The 20,291-nt window shown below is 39.9% G+C and overlaps 2 pseudogenes; one reads left to right on the top strand and one right to left on the bottom strand.

Moving 5' to 3' along the window:
- Positions 1-207: 207 nt before the first annotated feature.
- LOC101426137 (TATA-binding protein-associated factor 2N pseudogene) lies at positions 208-1,430 on the bottom strand (annotated as a pseudogene).
- Positions 1,431-13,878: 12,448 nt separating this feature from the next.
- On the top strand, positions 13,879-14,566 carry LOC131274627 (pantothenate kinase 1 pseudogene; annotated as a pseudogene).
- The last annotated feature ends 5,725 nt before the right edge of the window (positions 14,567-20,291 follow it).

Raw genomic sequence — 20,291 nt, 5'->3', positions numbered from 1 at the left:
AACATTCAAAACAGTCATCAGTATATTCATTGTGCTGTGTTGTGCTGATCACTTGTGCAGCTGTTTCTTCCTCTCATTTTGCCTCTGTAGCCCCATATTGGTCTCCTCCACAGCTACCACTTTGGTCTCCATCATCGCCACTCTCCCCCTTTGGTATCCTTCATAGCCTCCTTAGTCTCTGCCACAGCTGCCTCCTCTGTTCCTGACTTAGTTGCATCCTCTGTCCCCTCCATAGTTGCTCCCACTTCTGTCCCTGCCATAACCACTCCCATATCTTTCTCCATCATAGCCACCTCCAACTCTTTCTCCTCTGTAGCCACCACCACCACTTCTGTCCCCACTTAGCCACAATCACTTGTGTCTCCACTCTATCTAACTGGTCTCCACCTCTGCCCCCACAACCTCTGTATCCCTTCTCTCCACTGTAGCCCTTCCCCCAGAAATCTCCTCCTGGATAAGAGTCCTCTGGTCTAGGCTCATTGCACTGATTAAAGGAGTTTCTTTGAGGAAAGTTCATATTTCCACATGAGAGATTAGAATAAGCCAAGTCCCCACTGTTGGGGTCTCCACCTCTTCCCTGAAAGCCTCCATGGCCTCTTATATTTTCTACGGCCTTACCATGCACCATTTCCACCTCCTCTCATGAGTTAAGTTCTTCTAGTGGCAAAGAGTACTTTAATGATATTGTCATGGTAATATTTCCCATCAAACCAATCTATGGCTGCCTTAGCTGAAGGAGACTCATGAGATTCAGAATCAGCATCTGGTCCACCTGGTCTGGGCCCATAACCCTTGTGACCACAAAAATTTTTGAAGCCACTACAGTTACCACCTCTTGACCCTGTCATAGAGCCTCTTCCATCCTTATCATACCTCCCACACCCTCTACCTCCTCCCTGTGACCCACCATATACTCTATTATCTTCTCCATACCTACTCCCATCACAACAGTCATCTTGTATATAGTAGCTGTAATTTTCCCTATATGAATGTCAAGACAGCTGGTTTTATTATAGGAATCATTCTGCTGATGATAATTTGCTCATTATATGAGAGCTGATGTTGGTCATAGCCTGATTGCTGGTCAGATGACTCTTGCTGACCACAGTCTGTTCATATGACGGCACTCTTCCACACTGGCCTCCTGATGATTCTGTGCTGCTCCCCCTGGTTATTATAAGTTTGCTGGCTATATGAGCTCTGCTCTTGAGTCTCATAAACACCATCTGACTGTGAGTAAACTGATTGGCTTTGTCCATAACTGGAGTAGCTGCCATAGCTCTGTCCATATGAGGAATCAGTCTTTTGCCCATAACCATAAAAGAATAGCTTTGTGGTACTTGTCCATAGCCTTGGTTCTCTTGATTTCCATAGGAAGAATAATTATGTTGCTCATCCCCAGACTGACCATTACTTCCAGAATCCAGCATAACAACCACAGCTTGAGGCCCTCAAAGCCTGATGAGAACAAGGAATACAAAAGCCAGGCAGCACAGAGGCTGGAGCTATATTTAGGGTAGCTAAACCTCAAAGTACTCTTTTAAAAATAAAGAATACTTTCATGTAATATACTACATGTTTGCACACATTAAAATAGAAATCTAAAAATCAAAATTCCATGAATTGAATATAGCTAGTTTGCTAAGAGAAGAAATTAAAACTCTTACATTATCCTGATCAATCTCTATCAGGGAACAGTCATATAATTTATGTATTTATTTGGTGAAATATCATTGACTGTTCTGTAAATGACAGTCACTTGAGCTAAAAAAAAACATTGGATTTAGAGTCAAGAGATATGGATTCCATTCCTGACAACATCATCTAGGTGTGTGAAAGAAAAAATACATAATCTCTTCGTGTCTCAGTTTCTTCACCTGAAATAAATGGAAACAAACACCTCCATAAGATGAATTTTGCTGGAACTTATATGTGAGAACACATTGGGAACTATCAAAAATCATTAAAGTAAAGGATTATTATGATTTAAGCAATCTTGCTCACATGAGAAGTGGACTTTTACATTGGATTCTTACATTTCGAAAAAAGTCTGAAAGTGTAACTTAAAATCATTAAAGAAACCATTATTTCCTTTCTGTAGAAAGAAGCCATAATTACTATCCTTGTGGGTCAGTGTATTATCTTCCCAATATGTTCTGAAAGACATGACCTATGATAAGAAATAAAAGAAGCCCATACTCAGACTCATCATGAAATTCGCTAGAAAGGAACTAAAAAGTAAAAGTATAATGATTGTTCTTGATCATATAAAAAATATTCAGAGGGAACCAACAAAGTCACAATTACAGAAGGATTTTCTTGGTATTTGGCTAAAGAGAAGTGGAGCATGTATTTCCCAATGGTGGCATTCTCATGTATTAAAGGTAGCACATATTCACTTTATGAGATTTAAGTCTCACACTAGTTTTTCTCAGCTGTCATGAAATTGGCATGTTTATATGCCAGGATATTTTCAAAATGGAATTCAAACTATATATATTTATATTTCTCATTCAGAAATATTCATTTTCGTAGAAATTGAGAGAAAAGAAAGCAGTTTTGTCTATTTAAACTAACTCAGATGGTTTCTTACACTCAAGTGGAATTTGTATGTTGAAAAAAAGTAGAAAATTTTTCTGTTACATAATATTAAAACAGTTATTTCTCCCCCACCTCCCAAAAAATGTATATAAGACTGATTTTCCTTTAATACCAAAAGCTAAAAATATTAAAATGAGTTTGGGTGAGCTAATATACGGTTTGCTTTTCCCCCAAATTCCAGCCTATATTTGCTATGTGTCAAATACTATATTGAAAATGCAGAAGTTGATTTGTGTAATGTTCTAATTACTTCTGGTTTGGTTCGCTGGATTAAAAATCATAGCCTTTGAGGTTCCATCTTCCCAAAGTGAGAATTTCTCATATAGTATGTGCTAATTACTTACATCCATCCCTCAGAGGAAGTTAGTAGATTTTATTATAGTCCCTAACTGGAAAGTTAGTTCATAATTATAACCTGCAGTTTCACTTACAAGTGATCCTATTTTGCATTCTAGAAAAAAAATGGAAAGATAGGTGCAATGCATAGAATAACAAAAGAACCAGTATTTCTCTATTTTTTTATTCTACCAAGTAATGTAATTCCTGCTCAAGTAAGGAGATATTCAGAGAGTGTGCAAAAGAGGGCGATGGTATTTCTATTAAATTTCCCATCCTGGGTAATGGCACAATTTTTATTCATCTTCATAGTCCACTGCCATGTCACTGAAATTGAACAGAATATTAAAAGTGACTGCTAAAACAGACTCTCAGAATTGGGGCTAGAATTATGTCATCTGGGTTTAAAAATTTTTTTGTTGGCTAAGTTATTCTATTTAAAGCTCAGTTATAAATTCCTTTAAGAAGAATTAAAACAAAACACCAGAACTCACAAAGAGGAATATTAATGAGAAATATCAAGTTATTAAATGGCAACTTAGAGCTTAATGTTTTGACTCAATTGATAAGGCAAGAGGAAGTTACATTGGGCTTTTTTTTTTTTAAGATAGACTAGTTGGAAATCATTTCTTTTTACTAACTCTTAATAGTTTTGTTACTTGAAAAAAACCACCAACTTCCCTGGGTCTCTGTTTCTCATCCACAAAATAGAGCATGGGGGATGGGGTTGGATAGCTAGAATGACAAGGTCCCTTATAACTCAAAATTGGATGTCTATTTCTAAGTGGTGCAGTGCTACAATAAAACAAAGGCAGAGCATAAAGTAGGAAAAAATGAAAAAAGACAATGCATGCGAAGTGGCTGAAGAGAAAAATGCAATAAATATGGGGATATTTTCATGCAAAACCACCCCATTAAAAAAAATGAAAAAGATAACAAATCATCTTTAGGGTTGAAGTAAACGAATAGAATAAATACTGTGGAACTCAAATTGAGTACCTTCTATATACCATGGACTTGGAAAGAATAGGAGGTTTTGAATACATGATAAATGTTCCCTGGGAAGTCACAATTAGTGGGATATATGAACTATTTCAATACAGTGGGGTAAGTATTTAAACTTAAAGAAAAGCAGAGTACCACTGGAGTGCAGGATGGACAATTTAGCTCTAGTTGGGGGGAGAAAACAAGGGTGGGGAAACTTCCTGGACACTGGACTAATTCTCAAATAAGTATAAGTAATATGGGCAAGGAATATAGGAGAAGCTTTTTCAGGCCTTTGTATGACCAAAAGCAAACAAGCAATAAATATTGTATGTGTGGGAAAGTATATATATTTCAGTACTGCTAGAACTCAGGACATAGTGAAAATGGTGAGAAGTGAGGCAACAGAGATGGGGATATCAAATGGTGTGACCTTATATGCCATGAGAAAGATTCTAGATATTTCTTTTTTTTGAGTTTTTGTGAATATATACAGTTACACAATCATCACAATCCAGTTTTAGAACACTTCCATCACTCCAATAGATTTCCTTGTACTACTTGTTACCTATCCCAGTACCACCACTTAGCAACCATTGATCTGTTTTCCATCTCTATACAAATAGAGTCATATAATATATAGTTTCAAATAGCAGAATTCTTCCTCTAGCACAATATGCTTACAATTCATCCTTGTTACTTGTATCAATAGCACATTTCCTGGGAAGCAGATGTAGCTCAAGTGATAAGACCTCCACCTACACTATTAGAGGACCTGTGTTTGATCCCTGGGGCCTTCTGGTAAAGAAGAAGAGAAAGTGTGCCTGCAGAGTGGGCCAGTGCCATGTGGTGAGCCAAGTGCGCATACAGTGAGCTGGGTGCCCTGTGGTGAGCCAACTGCCCACATGGTGAGTTGAGCATACATACAAGTGCCCACCTGACAAGATGAGTGCCCACATGAGTGCCCATGTAGTGAGCCAGTACCTGTGTGTGAGCCAATATCCACATGGGGAGTTGAGTGCCTATGAAAGTACCCACATTGTGAACCAAGTGCCCACATGGTCATTTAAGCCCGTATGAGTGCCTGCATTGTGAGCCAGTGCCCACATGTGAGCCAGTGCCCATGTGGCAAGCCAAGTGCCCACATGGTGAGTTTTACATGTGCTTTTAGCATTCTGTGAAGTCTATTTTCCTTTCTTCTTTCAAGTTAAAATATTTTAGTTGTATTATTGCACCTCTAATTTGAAGTCTTATTTAATAACATTTTTTATTTTTTCATCACTTCATTATTACTGTTATATTAATGAATGTTGGAAATTAGTGTTATCTCTTGATAAGACTAATGGGTGGTAAGAAAATACATTGTTTTGTCTTGTTAGAGATGGGATCACTGGAGTCATGAACATATGACAATAGTGTACTTGTAATCTCTGAACAGCAGCATACCCCAAAAAGCCCTGGATTTATATAGCACTTATTGATTTCCATAGTGCATGTGTGTATATAATTATGCCAGGGCCACCTTAGGGATAACAAAGCCTTAACACCTGTGTCACAAATCTCAATGTTTACTAGAGAGCGTTTACCACTCAATCTATGCATGGTCAAGCATACATCTTCATGAGGAGTTGAAGGGCTGTTTTGGAGATAAATGTAAATCTCCGATGCTGCTCTGGGCAGGAATGTGCTGGTACATTTGAAAAGACCAGTATAACCAGGTCCTCCAGGCTCTCACTTTAAAATAATATATTTTGATAGTGGGTGGCCCGGTGGGGTAGGGCTGCGGGGGCTGGAGGCCCGCTCCGGACTCATTGCAACGCGGGCCCAATAGGTTGGCTTCCAGAAGGCTTCCGGAGTGGAATCAATCCAGCCTGGGAAACGGCGGGTCCCGCTGGCCAGCACAGCCGCTGGCCCCAGGCTCCCGGAGCCGGCCCCGCGGGTGCGCAGCGTCGCCACCAGGAGCCGCCTGGAGCCCCTGATTAGCAGCCATGGCTGAGGGGCCGCAGGCCGGCCTCTGCCCGCACTTGGCCTCCGGGGCACCCGAGGGGGCCGCAGCCAGCCGGTGGCACAGGAAGCAAGGTGGAATGGGGACAGCCTGACGCCGCCGGAAGCGGGGGGAGCGCGCAGAACGCACAGAGAGCGACTCGCTCGACTGGCCGCGTGCGCGCTTTGGCTGAGGGCGCGGGCGCCGCAGGGGCGCGTGGAGGGCGGCGGCTCCCAGGCCTGCGGCGCGCTCTACGCACTGCGCTTAGCCCCGCGGCCCGGGGCCACGGCCGGAGAACAGCAGCGAGAGGAGGCGGGCGGCAGGCTGGGGCGGCTCCAGCCCCCGCCGGGGAGAAGGGCGCACTGCAGCCAGGGGACGCAGCAGCCTCGGCGACCCCGGGGGCTCACGCGGGCCCGGCGGGGATGCGGACGGGGAAATTCGGTCGCTGCCGTCCCGCACCCGGGCTGCTGCTCCTCTGCGCGGGCGCGGAGCTTCCAGCTGCTGGACGAGCACAGCTCGGTGCCGCCCTTCCTGCGGGCCTGGGCGGGGCTATCAGAAGGTCCTCCTGCCGCTCCCTTGGATCCCGGCGCTGTTTCTCGGCTTCGGTCAGTTCTCGACCTCTGGTTCCGCTGGTGTTGGTCCAGGGGCCAAGCTGGTGGGGGTCACCGCCTCGGGCCTATGGGGCACCCGCGACCTGGGGAACTAGAGCAGACCCCCTAACTCCACCTTTCCCACTGCCGCCTTGGGGACCATGGACAACGAGGAAAAACAAGAGCGGCGCCTGGGGCGACACGCCCATGCTGTCCCCTCCAGACATGGAGGACAAAGTCTCCCACTGCCACTGCCACGCGTGCGACTAGGGCATCCGCACCGGCCTCGTTCAGAACGTGGTCAGCAAGGTGAGGCGCACAATCACCCCGCGCCCTGCCCCTGGGTCCTCTCCTCCTTACACTCTCACCCATGGGGCCCCGAGGACCCACCCCCTTCCTTCTGTCCCCCACCTGCAGACCTAGGGCCATAACTGAGCCAGCAGAGGCAGTGAGGGGAGCCGGAGTTCCCCAAGTGATGCCAGCTTGTGTGTGCAGGCAGCCGCATCAACTTGGTCTCCTCGCCCCACAGTCAAGGCGCACCCACTTGGGTGTAAAGGGAGGCTTTTGCTGCCTCCCCCCCTTCTGTGCCCCTTTGACAGTCCAAAGGTACCCTAACTTTTGCTTGTTTGCCCTCAAACTCCTGTCCAGGCGCCCTAGGGAGAGATCGCCCTCTCCCCCCAGGAGGACTCCAATGCCATACTCATTTGCTTTGGAATTCCAAGCAGGACTTGAGACCCTTAGCTCTAGCCTGAGCAGCAAAGAGCTTTTGAGGAGTCTCTATTCCCCTCCCATGCTCCTTCTTTTTCGTAAATGGGCATGTTGGGGTGACTTTGCCACCCCAGCGTCCCCCTAAGTGCTTTCTCGGGACTTCAGTATACTATAGTGGAGTGGAGGAAGGACTCTGAGCATGCAGTCGGGTATTCCCGGTCAACTGTGCTATGCCAAAGCTATTACTTTGGTCTGCAGAGTTGAGACCCAAGTCAGTGTTAGCCCAACACCCGACTTGCTATTGACTTCCAGTGGAGTCCCCATTGCCTCCTGGGTAAAACTGTGTGCGGGTGGGTATAACAGTGGAGAGAGGGCAGTGATAAGAAATTGTTGCCCTGGAAATCAATTATTTTCCAGTTGTCCTAAAATATAGGATTTACTGCAGGTTGGCCAAGCAGTATGTGTTTGCCCCCTCTGGTTTTTAAAAGGTAAATAAATATACATCTCAAAGTAAATGTAGACTCATTCCCCTCCCCCCTCACCTCTGAGCAGTCCTGAGCAGCATTTTTTAAATGCTTTGCCTCAGTGTGAGAATGAAATTTGACAGGTAATCATAGTCAAGGCTTATATGTGCCCCCCCTCCCAACTTACATGGATGTATAAGATGAAACTCTTACATCATCATAATCATTGTTTTAATCTGGTACCAAGCTGGCAAGAAATGATCTGTCATGCAGGAGCTGTCTGAATTAACTGCCCTTGCAAGTAAATGGAGAAGATCCTTCCAGTTTGTTTCATCTTTATCAACGCTCCCCCCCCGCCCCCCGCCAGCAGCCTTGCCTTTATAAAAGTATTTCTCTGTTTTCCATTGTTGGAGGGCAATATTTCCTTTGGCCATCACAGCAAAATCTAAAACCATGAGCACAATGACTATTTTAAACTCCCCACATATGTCTGTTAAACTAAGGAATTTGGTGACATTTTTCAAGAGCTTTAAACCCCTTTTTAGACTAAAGGAGGAAGAAGAGATCAAAGTGAAGCAGGCTAGTAAGATGGGGAATCAATAGATGGATCTGGAACCTGGCAAGAAGTCCATGTGTACATCAGCGACCTCCACGATGGCTGCTGGAAGTCCCCCATCCCCAGGATTCTGCTATCCAGAGCAAAGACGACTTCTGGGAGGAAGGGAAATCTCTGGATATCCCCCAAGGACTTTATCATTGGGTCCTCACTGGGGGATTGATGGGTGGAGTAATCAATCAAAAGAGCAAACCGCTGGAACCCCTCACCTGCCATTAGCAAAGGGGTGGAAGAAGTAATAGTTTATAAAGCAGACCAAAAGGCCTAGGCACTCTCTTGCCCTGCTCTGTTGCCTCTGGACCCATTCCTGCCCTCTGTGTGCCACTCTTGCCATATTTCCTCTGCCACATAGCCATGCAAATAAACCTGGGATTTATAATCTGTAATAGGGAATTTATCCCTTTTCACCCCCTTCTCTACCTGGGTCCCCTGCCCTGTTATTTTCTCCCTTTTCTCTTCCCTCCCTATCTGAATAAATTACTGACCTAACTCTCGCGGTGTGCTCTTTTTTCTTTTTTTAATAGTTATTCACTAAACTGGATTTTTATTTTTTATTTATTGCTCTCCCCTTCCCCACCCAACCCCCAGTTGTCTGCTCTCTCTGTACATTCTCTGTGTTCTGTGTCTGCTTGTGTCGGCGGCACCCGGAATCGGTGTTTTGTTTTTGTGTCATCTTGCTGCATCAGCTCTCCTTGTGTGTGGTGCCATTCCTGGGCAGGCTGTACTTTTTTGGTTCTGGGCAGTTCTCCTTATGGGGTGCACTCCTTGTGTGTGGGGCTCCCCTAGGCGGGGGACACTGCTGCAAGGCACAGCACTCCTTGCGCACATCAGGACTGCACGTGGGCCAGCTCATCACCGGGGTCAGGAGGCCCTCGGTTTGAACCTTGGACCTCTCATGTGGTGGGCAGATGCCCTATCCATTGGGCCAAATCCACTTCCCCTGGTGTGCTCTTAAAATTCATTTCTGCAGCACAGCCAAGAACCTAGATAAAATCCAGTAACAAAAGCAAATGTGGTTAGAGGGTGCTTTGTCTTGAGGTGAGAGGAATGGTGAACTTGAAAGTTAGGGGTGGAATGGAGTGCATTAGCTTTGCAGTAGGATCACCAAATAGCTCCTCACACATTGCCAATGATGCTGGGAGGGAAGAACTAAAATAGTTCTTGAAAACAGACTTCAGAGGATTATTGGAGATCTGAAAAGTGTTTTACTTTTATTTTTAGTTAATCATCAAGAGGTTCAAAGACAGCATGAAGCTGAGAGGGCAATTCTGGGAGCTGAAGGCTTGGACCAATAATTGGAGACACATTTTCTTATAAAGGCAAGAAAGGACATTGATTTTTGTTGGACAAATAAGATCTAAATAAAATATAAGTAAAGGACTGTCCTTCGATGATGTTTTGTTTCATAACATGGCTTAGAGAGCTTCTCAAGAACATCTTGGCAGGTAGTAGGCAGGCTTTTCTTCTGTGTATGTCAGAATACACTATCAGATGGAAATGTGGGATGCATGATGTGATGACAGGTGTTGGAATTCTAAAGTGTCAGGTGCTCATCACCTCTGGTGGTAAAGTAGCGGCAGGTGTGGCGGTTTTCCGCACCAAGCAGTATGTGAAAATTCAGGGTTTAAGGACATGCATTTGGGGTGTGATCCCCAGCTCTCTCCTGTGCTCTTTTCCCTTGGACTATTATCAGTGGAACTCCTGCAGCATGTTCAGTGAACTTAGAACATGCATCACTACTCAGTGGTATAGAATGCTGCCGGACACAACTCTTGCTTGCCCTCTCTCATTTAGCTGCTGCCGTCATAGCACCTGCACATGTGAAACCTCCAAGCTGGCTAGAACCACAGGGTATTGCAGTGAAAAAGGATCTTAGGGCCCACAAGCCTCTCTCTCCTCCTGAATAACATCACTGACTTTGTTATCCATATCCTGGGTTTGAACCCTTCCACTGATGGGGAGGGGTGTCCTGTGGGTTCAGCAGCCCATTCTTCCTTGCTCTTCCTTGCAAGGCAGTGAGTCTTTTTTGGTGACTCTAACTCAGGTTACTTTATGTTTAGTTGTGCAGCTCCCATCTCCCAGTAATTCTTTTTTTTTTCTCCTTATAGAATACATTTTCAAGTATTTCTTTCCTGGCTGAGCCATCCGTAGCTTCATTTGCCATTCCATACTTAACAAAATCTGCCACCTTTCACCATACTGACTGTTCCAGTAGGCATGTATAAATCTTGCCCATAGTCCTAGAATGTAACCTGGCAGGCCCAGGGTGGGCTAAGAAAAGAGAGGGCGATGGATGCCACTCTTCCATTAATGAAGCCTGCAGTTGATTGTAGGTAGAGTTACATAGATAAGAGTGATTCTGACTCAGTTGGGACATGTTTGATATATTTTATCACATGAAAAAGGCAAGGTGTTTTTTTGGTTTTGTTTTGAATTTGGTTTTCAGCTTAAGATCCGGAGGTTGCCATTTTGAAAGTGACTGAAACTAACAAACAACAATCGAAAAAAAACCAAAAAACTCCCTAAGGCCTTTTGGCCTAGGTGTCACTGTGGGAGAGGAGATTGAGAACAAAGAAATAGCAACAATCTTTCCCATACTGGAGGGCTGTTCTTCTGGCTTCATTCAGATGTGATGAAACTTGTCAATTTCTTAAGAGGCTGACATTTACAGACACCTGGAAACACTGCAGAATTTCTCTAAAGCTTATTCTTGTTTGTTCAAAAATTGGAATGTGGAATTTTCTTCATCATCATTTCCTGCCCTCCCCGCCCCCCCCCCAAATTGTGCCCTATATGTTTGCTCATTGTTTTTGTTCATTCTTTGCACTCATTGTCAGCTCATTGTCTACTTTGTTTTGTTTTGTTTTGTTTTGTTTTAGGAACCACAGGGAACCTAACCTGGGACCTCCCATATGAAAAGCAGGTTGTCAACTGCTTAATTCACATCTGCTCATTTTTTAGTATATTCTCTTTTTGCCTTGAGTGTTTTACATTTTGATAAGTATATATCTAGGGTAGGTCTTTTAGGATTTATACTGTTTTGAGTGTGCTGCCCTTCTTGGATATATACATCCATGTCTCTCGAAAGAGTTGGGAATTTTTCACCCTTTATTTCCCCCAATACTCCTTTGTCTCCTTTTCCTTCTTTTCTCCCTCTAGAATGATATAATACATATATATGTACTTTTAAATGTTGTCATTAAATTCCATGAGTCCATGCTGATTTTTCCATTTTATCTATCTGTTCTACTATCTGTATGAATTCAGATAGAATTTCTTCAATATCACTGGTTCTTTCCTCAGCATTTTCAAATCTTCTGTTTTGTCCTTCTAGCATATTTTTGGTTTCTGGCATTGTACCATTCCTCTCCATCAGATCTCTTATCTTTTTATGTGTGTTTACAATTTTTTCTATTATTCTACCAGTGAATTCTCCTTCACTTCATTAAGTTGATTCATGATATTTGTTTGAATGCCCTTGATTACTTGTTCCATATTCTGTGTGTTTCCTCCTTTTTTAGTGTGTTCATTAGACTGAACTGCATCTTTCTGTTACTTAGTATGGCTTGTAAATTTTTGCTGGTATCTAGGCATCTGCTACTCTTGATGGGCTTTTTCAGATGATTATCTATCTTGTCTATCTAATCTAGAGTTTATATTGTTTTATTTTATGTTAAGGTTCCTCTTGATACCTGGTCCCACCTCTTTGATATCTATGTACTTATCCTTGTTTCCATGAAAAACAATATTAAGAACATAGAAAAGGAAAGAGTGAAGAAGAGAAAAAGAATAATAGTAATAATTTAAAAAAGATAGAAAAGGAACCATAAAAGAGATAGGAAAAAATAACACATAAGAGGGAAAATCTTAAAAATTAGAACAGAATAAAAATAAAAATATGGAATAAAAGAAAATGAAACAAGAAAGAATAAAATAAAATAAAAGACTGGAAAGATGAGAAAAATAAAAAATGAAGAACAAAAATTGAAAGGTGGAATTTAAGAAAAGCAAAGAGGGATAAGTAAAAGAAAGCGAGGGAATAAAGAAACTAAGGAGAAAAAAATAAGGAAAAGAAAAATGGAAACAAAGAAAGAAAAAACAAAACGTGAAAAATAACCCAGAAATGCAAGATTCCCTCTTAAGCCACTAGGAACAATCTCAGGCTGCCAGTATTCACCAATAAATCACCTTGTAGCCTGGTAAGCTGGTAAGGTACCCAGTGTTAGAGAATAATATAAGGAATAAAAAATTTAAAAAAATAATAAAAAACATAAAATAACATATGAAAAATCTTCACATAAGTCCTCAGTCTATAACTTCTTTGTCACAAGGTGTCAGTGCCTGACAATTGCTTGAGCCACTCTCTGTTTTCCATCTCTTAGGTGGTACCAGGAATTGAACCAGGGCTAACCCTTGAAGGAGCACATGAGGTAACACAGAACACAGTTGCAAAATATTGAAAGGTGATTTTGCATAGGTTTGTTTTTTGTTAGTTCCTGGCACTTAGAGGAAATATACCTCACACCGCTAGTGAGATACTAACTTAAGGAATAGGCAGCTCAGATTTTAAATCCCAGAATTAACCCATTAAAATATAAAATGTTGATTTTACAACAAAAGATTACAGGTAAAACAAAGAAACCAGAAATGATATCTATCAAGATGAACAAATTAAAAATTCAGAAATCACTAATGACGAGGCATATTAGGGCATATTGGGAAAAGAGTATTAAAAAATATCCTCAATATACTGAAGATCAGTAAAAATATGGAGAAAAAACTAAAAGACATCAAGGAAATATTGAACAATAATCTCTATAAAGAAATATTTTTTTTAAAAAAAAGAATCAAACACAAATCAAACAGAATGAAGATCACAGCTGAAACCTAATATTACCTAGAGAATTTCAACATTAGATTGGAGCTGACATAAAAATATTCTGTTAACTCCAAGAAATGACCATTTAAAAGATTCAGGCTGAGAAGCATGATAAGCATTTTTAAATGGAAAGAGAACCTAAAAGATGATCATGCATATCAATACATGTATTAAGGGAGTCCCAGAAGGAGATGAAATGAATAAATGGACAAAAGGGATATTTAAAGAAATGACAAACAATTTCTCAAATTTAATGGAACAAAAGAATATAATAGGCTCACTATCCCCTGGAGCCCTCTCTGCAGCTGCTGAATTGGAAGCCGAAAGGAGAATCTGGGGAATTAAAGAGAATGGCATACAGTGAGGCAGCCTGAGCCAGAGCCCATGCTCTGCTCCGCTAGCCCCAGGCATGGGTGACAGTGCCAGGCAGTGGGAGCACCTGTCCCCACCTGCCCAGGGGGGACATCATTACCACCACAGTCATGAACAGGCTGCTGCACTATGGTGTCCACCCGCTGTTCCACTGCATTTGGGGTTCCCAGGTGGTGGTGAGGCTCCAGCCCGAGCTACAGCAGGCTGCATTTCAGGTCCCATGGACAACAGCCTCCCGCTCCAGCCAGAACTCCAGCCACAGCCACCACCCACTCAGCAGACTCTGACCAAGAAATGCTAGCTGACTGCAGAAGAGCATGAACTCAGGAGGAAGAACCAGCCACATGGCTGAGCTGCAGCTCCACAAACTGGATAAACTGGACTGTCTGATTCAGGGTCTGTTGACTTCTATGGAAAACCAGAATTTTACCATACTGAAAATCTCACAAATCCAAAACTGTGTTCAAAAAAGCCACACATTCTCTGTGTTGCTGGTTCCCATGGGTTCAGCTGTCAGCATTCTAGCAGTGCCCTCCAAGAACAGCTGCAAAAGAGGTACATGGACCAGTTTTGGGGGAGGAACATTTCTAGGCCTATGTCGCTTGCTTCCTGGTTATGAGACCTTTGAAGACTATCTGGAAATGGCAGCTGAAGGCCAAGGCACCAATGTTGATAAGCTGGTGAAGGACATTTACAGACAAGACAATGAATGATTTGGTCTTCAGGGATCTCCTGTAGCATCAAGCTTTGGCAGTATAATGAGTAAATAAAAGTGAGAATCCATAAGCAAGGAAAACCTCACCCAAGCCACTTTGGTCACCAACATTCGCTCCATTGCTTGGATGTGTGCACTGGATGCGAATATTCATACAACTGTGTTTGATGGGAATTTTCTCAGAATCAATATGGTCTCTATGAAACAGCCAGCATATGTCCAAAGGACAGCTAAAATCTCTGTTTTTGGAACATGAAGGTTATTTTGGAGCTGTTAGGACACTGCAGGAACTTTTCAAAATGACTTCTGGGCAGTAGTAGAAACAGCTTCTTGTGAGAACTAAGAACTGTTACCTGCTGCTGCAGAAAGTAAAAACTATTATGGGGATGGAAGCTAAGCCATTATGGCAGTTGAACGTGCTGCATTTGTAAATAATTTACAATTCTTTCAATTGGTCTTTTACTCTTGGGCTTTGAGCTTATGATTCAAAATGGGAAACAAAAGTTTTTCTATAACTCTATTTTTTAAAAAAGATTTGTGCAGCATGACCAAAATTACCAATTTTATGCATTAACTTTGAAAAGTTGCCTGAGGTTTAAGAAAGACTTTAAATGTAAATCTTTTTTCTTCTGGGGTTAACTGTTCAGTGTGATAATTTTAACTTCATTTCATAATTACTCTAGGAAATATTACCTTTACTTATATTTTTCCTGTTGATTTCAAATGAAACTACAAATTTGACATGTTTTCCTGTGAATATGTTTTGTTTGTTTACCTTTTTTGGCCTTGTGTTTCTGTTTGATTGTCTTGTGAAAAGAGAAAGCCCTTCATCCAGTTTTGTCCTTGAATGATTGCTCCCACCACCAACACAATTGCTACCGTTCTTTATTGTAATTATTCATATTAATCATTGTGCTGACCATATCATCTTTGGTATGAGATCTAAAGATCTCAGCAGTGTCCATGAGGAGAGGACTCTGAATGTTTTAATGAATTTAATGACTCTGGTAAATTTGAAAATCATATTCTATTTTGTCCTATTTTTCATGAATATACAGTGTTCTGTTGGATTTATTTTATGTCAGTATATATTGAATTGAAATGCTTTGTGATGAAATGGACTTGTCCACGCACAGTATATGAATGGCAGCAAATCCTTGCCCAGTATGTTTCTAATTTATTTTAGAAATCTCTCAGTAGATAACTGTTCACATTAAGGGATTTCATAGAAATCATGGATTCAGCTGTGGGGGGTGGTATTAGCTGTTTGTTTTGTAAACATATGTTCCTAGGAGCTTTGTAACAAGGCACCTTAAAATAACAAAGGTAAGGTTTATTCATTGTTAATATTTTAAACTGAAAATTGTATTTCAATCCCAGTTTCTAAAATAAAAAAACGTGCAATAAAAGAAAGAATATACTCTTTCAAGATGACTCCAAATGGGATAAACTACAAATGGAATAAACACAAAGGGAACCATCCCCAGGTATATAGTAGTTAAACTTCCAAATACAAGGGACAGTAGACAGTTCTGGAAACTGCAAGAGAAAAACAAAGTGTATTATAAAGGAGAACCAATAAGGTCAAGTACCAATATCTCACTTGAAAAAAGTGGAAATCAGACGATAAAGGAATAGAATATTTAAATCAATTGAAGAAAATGATTGTGAAAAAAGAACTTTATATCTAGTGGGCCTGGCTTTCAGAAATGAAGGAGACATTAAGGTATTTCCAGATCGACAAAAACTGAAGGAGATTTTTCTTCAATAGACCTACACTACAAATATTGCTAAGGGAAGTTCCTCAGAGAGAAAGGGATCGACACTAGAGAGTGTACTGAGACCATCTAAATAAATAAATACTTCTCCTAAAGGTACCCATATGGGTACTTATTAATACCAGTACTATTCCATTACGTTTACTGTCATGTAATGCCATTTTTTTTTTGCTTCTTAAATTTTTAAAATGCAAATTCATAAAATTAATGATAAACTTTGGTTTTTGACATACGATGATATATAAATATAATTTATATGAAATAGAACAACAAAGTGCAAATCAATGGGCTAATGTCTACCGTGTTTTGGTCTGCTCATGAAATTAAGATGGTATCAAATCAAATGTGATTGTTACAGGTTGATGATGCTAAATTCAAGTATCGAGGTATCCACAAAGCAAATACCTAAAAAATGCTTACAGAATGAAATGAGAACACATTCAGAATGTTACAATAGAAAAAAAATCATATAATCATATAAACATGAAAGTAGGCATTACAGAAAGCTCGATGGTCAAAAGGGTATAAGATATATGGAGGCCCTATATCAGAAGGGAAGAGGAAAGTCATGCAGTATCTATAGTTATTTTAAATGTAAAAGTGTATTAAACTATCCAATCAAAGTTATAGATTGACACAATGGATAAAAATTATGATCAAAATACATGCCCTTTTCAAGAGACACTCCATAATTACAAGGACATAAATAGTTTGATTGTGAAAATATGATAAAAATAGATAAGAAAATAGTAAAGAGAGCTTTGAGTACCTATTTTAATATCAAATAAAAAAAGATCTTTAGCTAAAAATTCTCATAGAAGGACAAAGAATTTCACTATATACTGATAAAGTCTAGTTAAACCAGAAGATAATAACATATTATAAATAAATATATACTAATGGCATAGCCCCAAAATATATGAAGCAAATATTGACAGATTTGAAGGGAGAAACATTTCTTTTTTATAGTAGGAGACTTCCATATACCTCATGGAATAAGAGAGAACATTTGAAGAGAGGATCAATAAATAAATATAAGATTGAATGATATTATGTATCAATTAAAACTACTCTCTCTATATATGGAACACTACACCCAATCATAACAAAAGACAGTTTTCTCTAGTGCACATAGATCATTCTCTCTAATAGACCATATGTTAAATAACAAAGCAGATTAAATAAATTTAAAAATATTGAGACCGTACAAAATATCTTCTTGGAGGAACTGTGAGAAGATTACATCTGATTAGGAAGAAAATGCTCAGATTTCACACAAAATCAATGGAGACAGAGGCAAAAGGACCTGCTTTGGGGGTCAACAGATGAGGAGAGTGCTTCACAACTCCCAGGAGATTGAATGACAGACAAAGAAGCCAAAACAACAAACTGTGAGTTACTAAACTTCCCGGCTGTCTAGAAGTGTTCTCCTCCCCCACCCCCAAGATATTCAGTGGGAGTAAAACCCCTGGTGTGGGAAACAAAGGCATATTGTTTCCATAATAGCAAGTTACCTCCTTAACCACTGAGTCATGCTGTCCTTGGAGATATAGGTGCAGGTCATAAATCTATCAGGGAATTGTAACATTCTGATGGGACAAGTACTTGCTAGAATGGAACGACCTGAGCAACAAGATTAATGAGTATATTTGTTTCAATAATATAATAGAGCATTATGAGCTTTGGTAATTATCTAATTCACTGTGTTAGTAAGAATGAGGTAATGGTAACAGTTATCTAGAATAGTTCCTGCTTCTGATAGTCTGTTGGGATATATAAGCAAGCCCCTGAGATTAATAAATTTGTCTGATGAGCTTGAGGCTTCAATGCTCGCAGATCCCCTGATCCCAATCTCTCTTTGTCTTTCATTCCCAATACCCTTTGGGTCCATGACTCTGACATCTGGTGCCCAACTTCCAAATCAGTATCGGGGACCATGGAAAAGACCTCATGGAGGGTCGTGTGTGACGTCCAAAGCAGAGTGACTCGAGTCTTCAAAATAAGTAAGTAACATTTCTGCAAAGTCATCAGGGTAATGGATAATCAAATGGGACCTGTGAAAGCATATTTGCAAGTGTTAAAAACTTTGCTGAAAGTTAGAGGGGCGCCTGTAAAAAGTTGTGAGTTAATAGAATTGTTTGCTTTAATACAAAAACACTGTTATTGGTTTCAGCCGCAAGGGAAAAATCTTTTAAATCTTAAACAGTGGAAACAAGTAATGAAGGCGCCACGTAGAGCATACCAAAAAAGAAAAGCTATACGCCTGTCGGTGTGGGCTTTAGGACAACAAATTGCAGCAGCCTTAGATCCTTTACAGTCTAAAGAAGGAGAAAAAGATGAAATTACTGTATTTTCTAAGCCCATAAGTAAATTTGAAATGAAAGAAAGTAAATTGGAACAAAAACAGGAGCTTGAGGCGAATGGGGAACCATCAGTTTTTTTTCCCTCATCCTGACATTAACCCTTTCATCAGTAAAAGCTCAGTGAAGTATCCTAGTGAAATATCTTCTGTGTATCCAGTACAACTCTCTGCACCTACTCAATTGCTTTCTGTTACTAAGCCTAAATTAGAAATGTTTTCAAATGTTGCCGATGCTTTGCCTTATGTTAAACAATTATTACCTGCTTTCCCTGTAACATTACATGTGATACCACCAGATACAAATAATTTGCAAAGGGGTGTCGAGTTTCATCCTGAGCCAATACCTTTTAAACTATTGAAAGATTTAAAATAGGTAAAAATACTAAATAAAGTCCTTGTTAGTGAAATCAAGCTTGTAAGAAAGCTCTCTGTTAAAGTGTTAACTAAGATAAGGAAACTATTCTGGCAGCAACTTTGCAAACCCCCTGCTGTCTACATGACAATGTAGCTGTGGGCTAGTGGGGATTAATAGAGTTAAGCCACTGAAAAAAGAGAAAAACATGACAACATTGGTGTTCTGTTTTGTTTCCATGCTAATTCTGATTGGGCCTAGTTAGCCAAGATAATAAAATCAGTACAAAATTTTTGTCAAGGTTTAAAAAGGAATTTTCAGTTTTAAATCAATAGTTTACTCCTGAACTTCAAGTCTCAGTATCAGTATAGTCTTACAGAATAATAATCCAAAAATGTGTGTTAATGGTCTGTATAAACTGCTAAATAAGAGCTTAGCTACATTTCTGCTGCTCAAGTTATCTTAACTGATTGTTAATAACTAACAAAAATGTTTTCAAATACAAGCTTGCATGTTACAGGCAACATGGATTCCAGAAGAAATCTTAAAAAGTGAACTCTAAAATGTGATATAATGGAGAACTTAAAAACAGCTATACCAAGAAAGTAAGAATTATGGGTTAATTGTAAACTGTATGTTTCTGTTAATGTGTTGTGACTGTTCTATGTTTTTCTGTTCGGTCACTGTCAGTGTATATTTTGATACCTCCAGATGGTAATATAAATTAATAAAAATTTTAAAAAGAGCTCTATTCAAATGACCAAAAATTAAACAAGCGCTTATATTAATACTTAAGTTTAAATGTTAATAAGATCTCTACAATGATAAAAATTGTAAGTCTTGTTTAACAAAATTACTGTAAGTCTTTTTATGAAAAGTTGTTCTTGGCTATATTGAAATGAATAGTTTATTTTTCTTCACAGGATAAAATGAAGGATGTAAAACTTAAATGAATATTAAAGAAAGTTAAAAATTTGTGGAAATGCTGACTGAAATTTAATAAGTTTTTTTAAAAAGTGTGTTTTGTCCTAAAGTAGGATGGCTAATTTTCACAAACTCTTGAAACTTAAATGCATGTGGCATGTTATAGAAAGTATTGTGGTAATTTTAAGTAAGGAAATGTGTTCTGTGAAGGTAAAATTTGTCTTAAAATAATATAATTATAGTCTATATGGTTATAAATAATTACAAGAAATTTAATGAAGCATTGTTTAAAGTGTTTAAATGGCTAATTCCAAAAGGTCATTATTAAGCAAACCTGAAATAATGATAATAATAATAATAAAAGGTAATTTTATAACAGGAAAACTTGTCAGCAGCCAGCCTCCCCTGACAACTTGCTTCTAGGAGACTGTTTCTGATATTGCATGCTACTAAGTATTTAAAGTGAAGAAAAGCTTATTATTTTAACAAGTTTGTTTAGTCTTGATGATATTATATGTTGTAAGAAATTTGCCTGATAACTTAGCATGTGGGCTATATGGAATGTGTTTTTATTATTAAAGAAATAGGAAATGATTTTGTCCTAAGATAAAATGATTAATTATTGG

The sequence above is a fragment of the Dasypus novemcinctus genome, chromosome 19 (genome assembly GCF_030445035.2).
Source record: "Dasypus novemcinctus isolate mDasNov1 chromosome 19, mDasNov1.1.hap2, whole genome shotgun sequence".
Classification (NCBI taxonomy): domain Eukaryota; kingdom Metazoa; phylum Chordata; class Mammalia; order Cingulata; family Dasypodidae; genus Dasypus; species Dasypus novemcinctus.
Note: the sequence above shows the minus strand (reverse complement) of the source record. Positions and strands in the feature narration are given on the sequence as shown.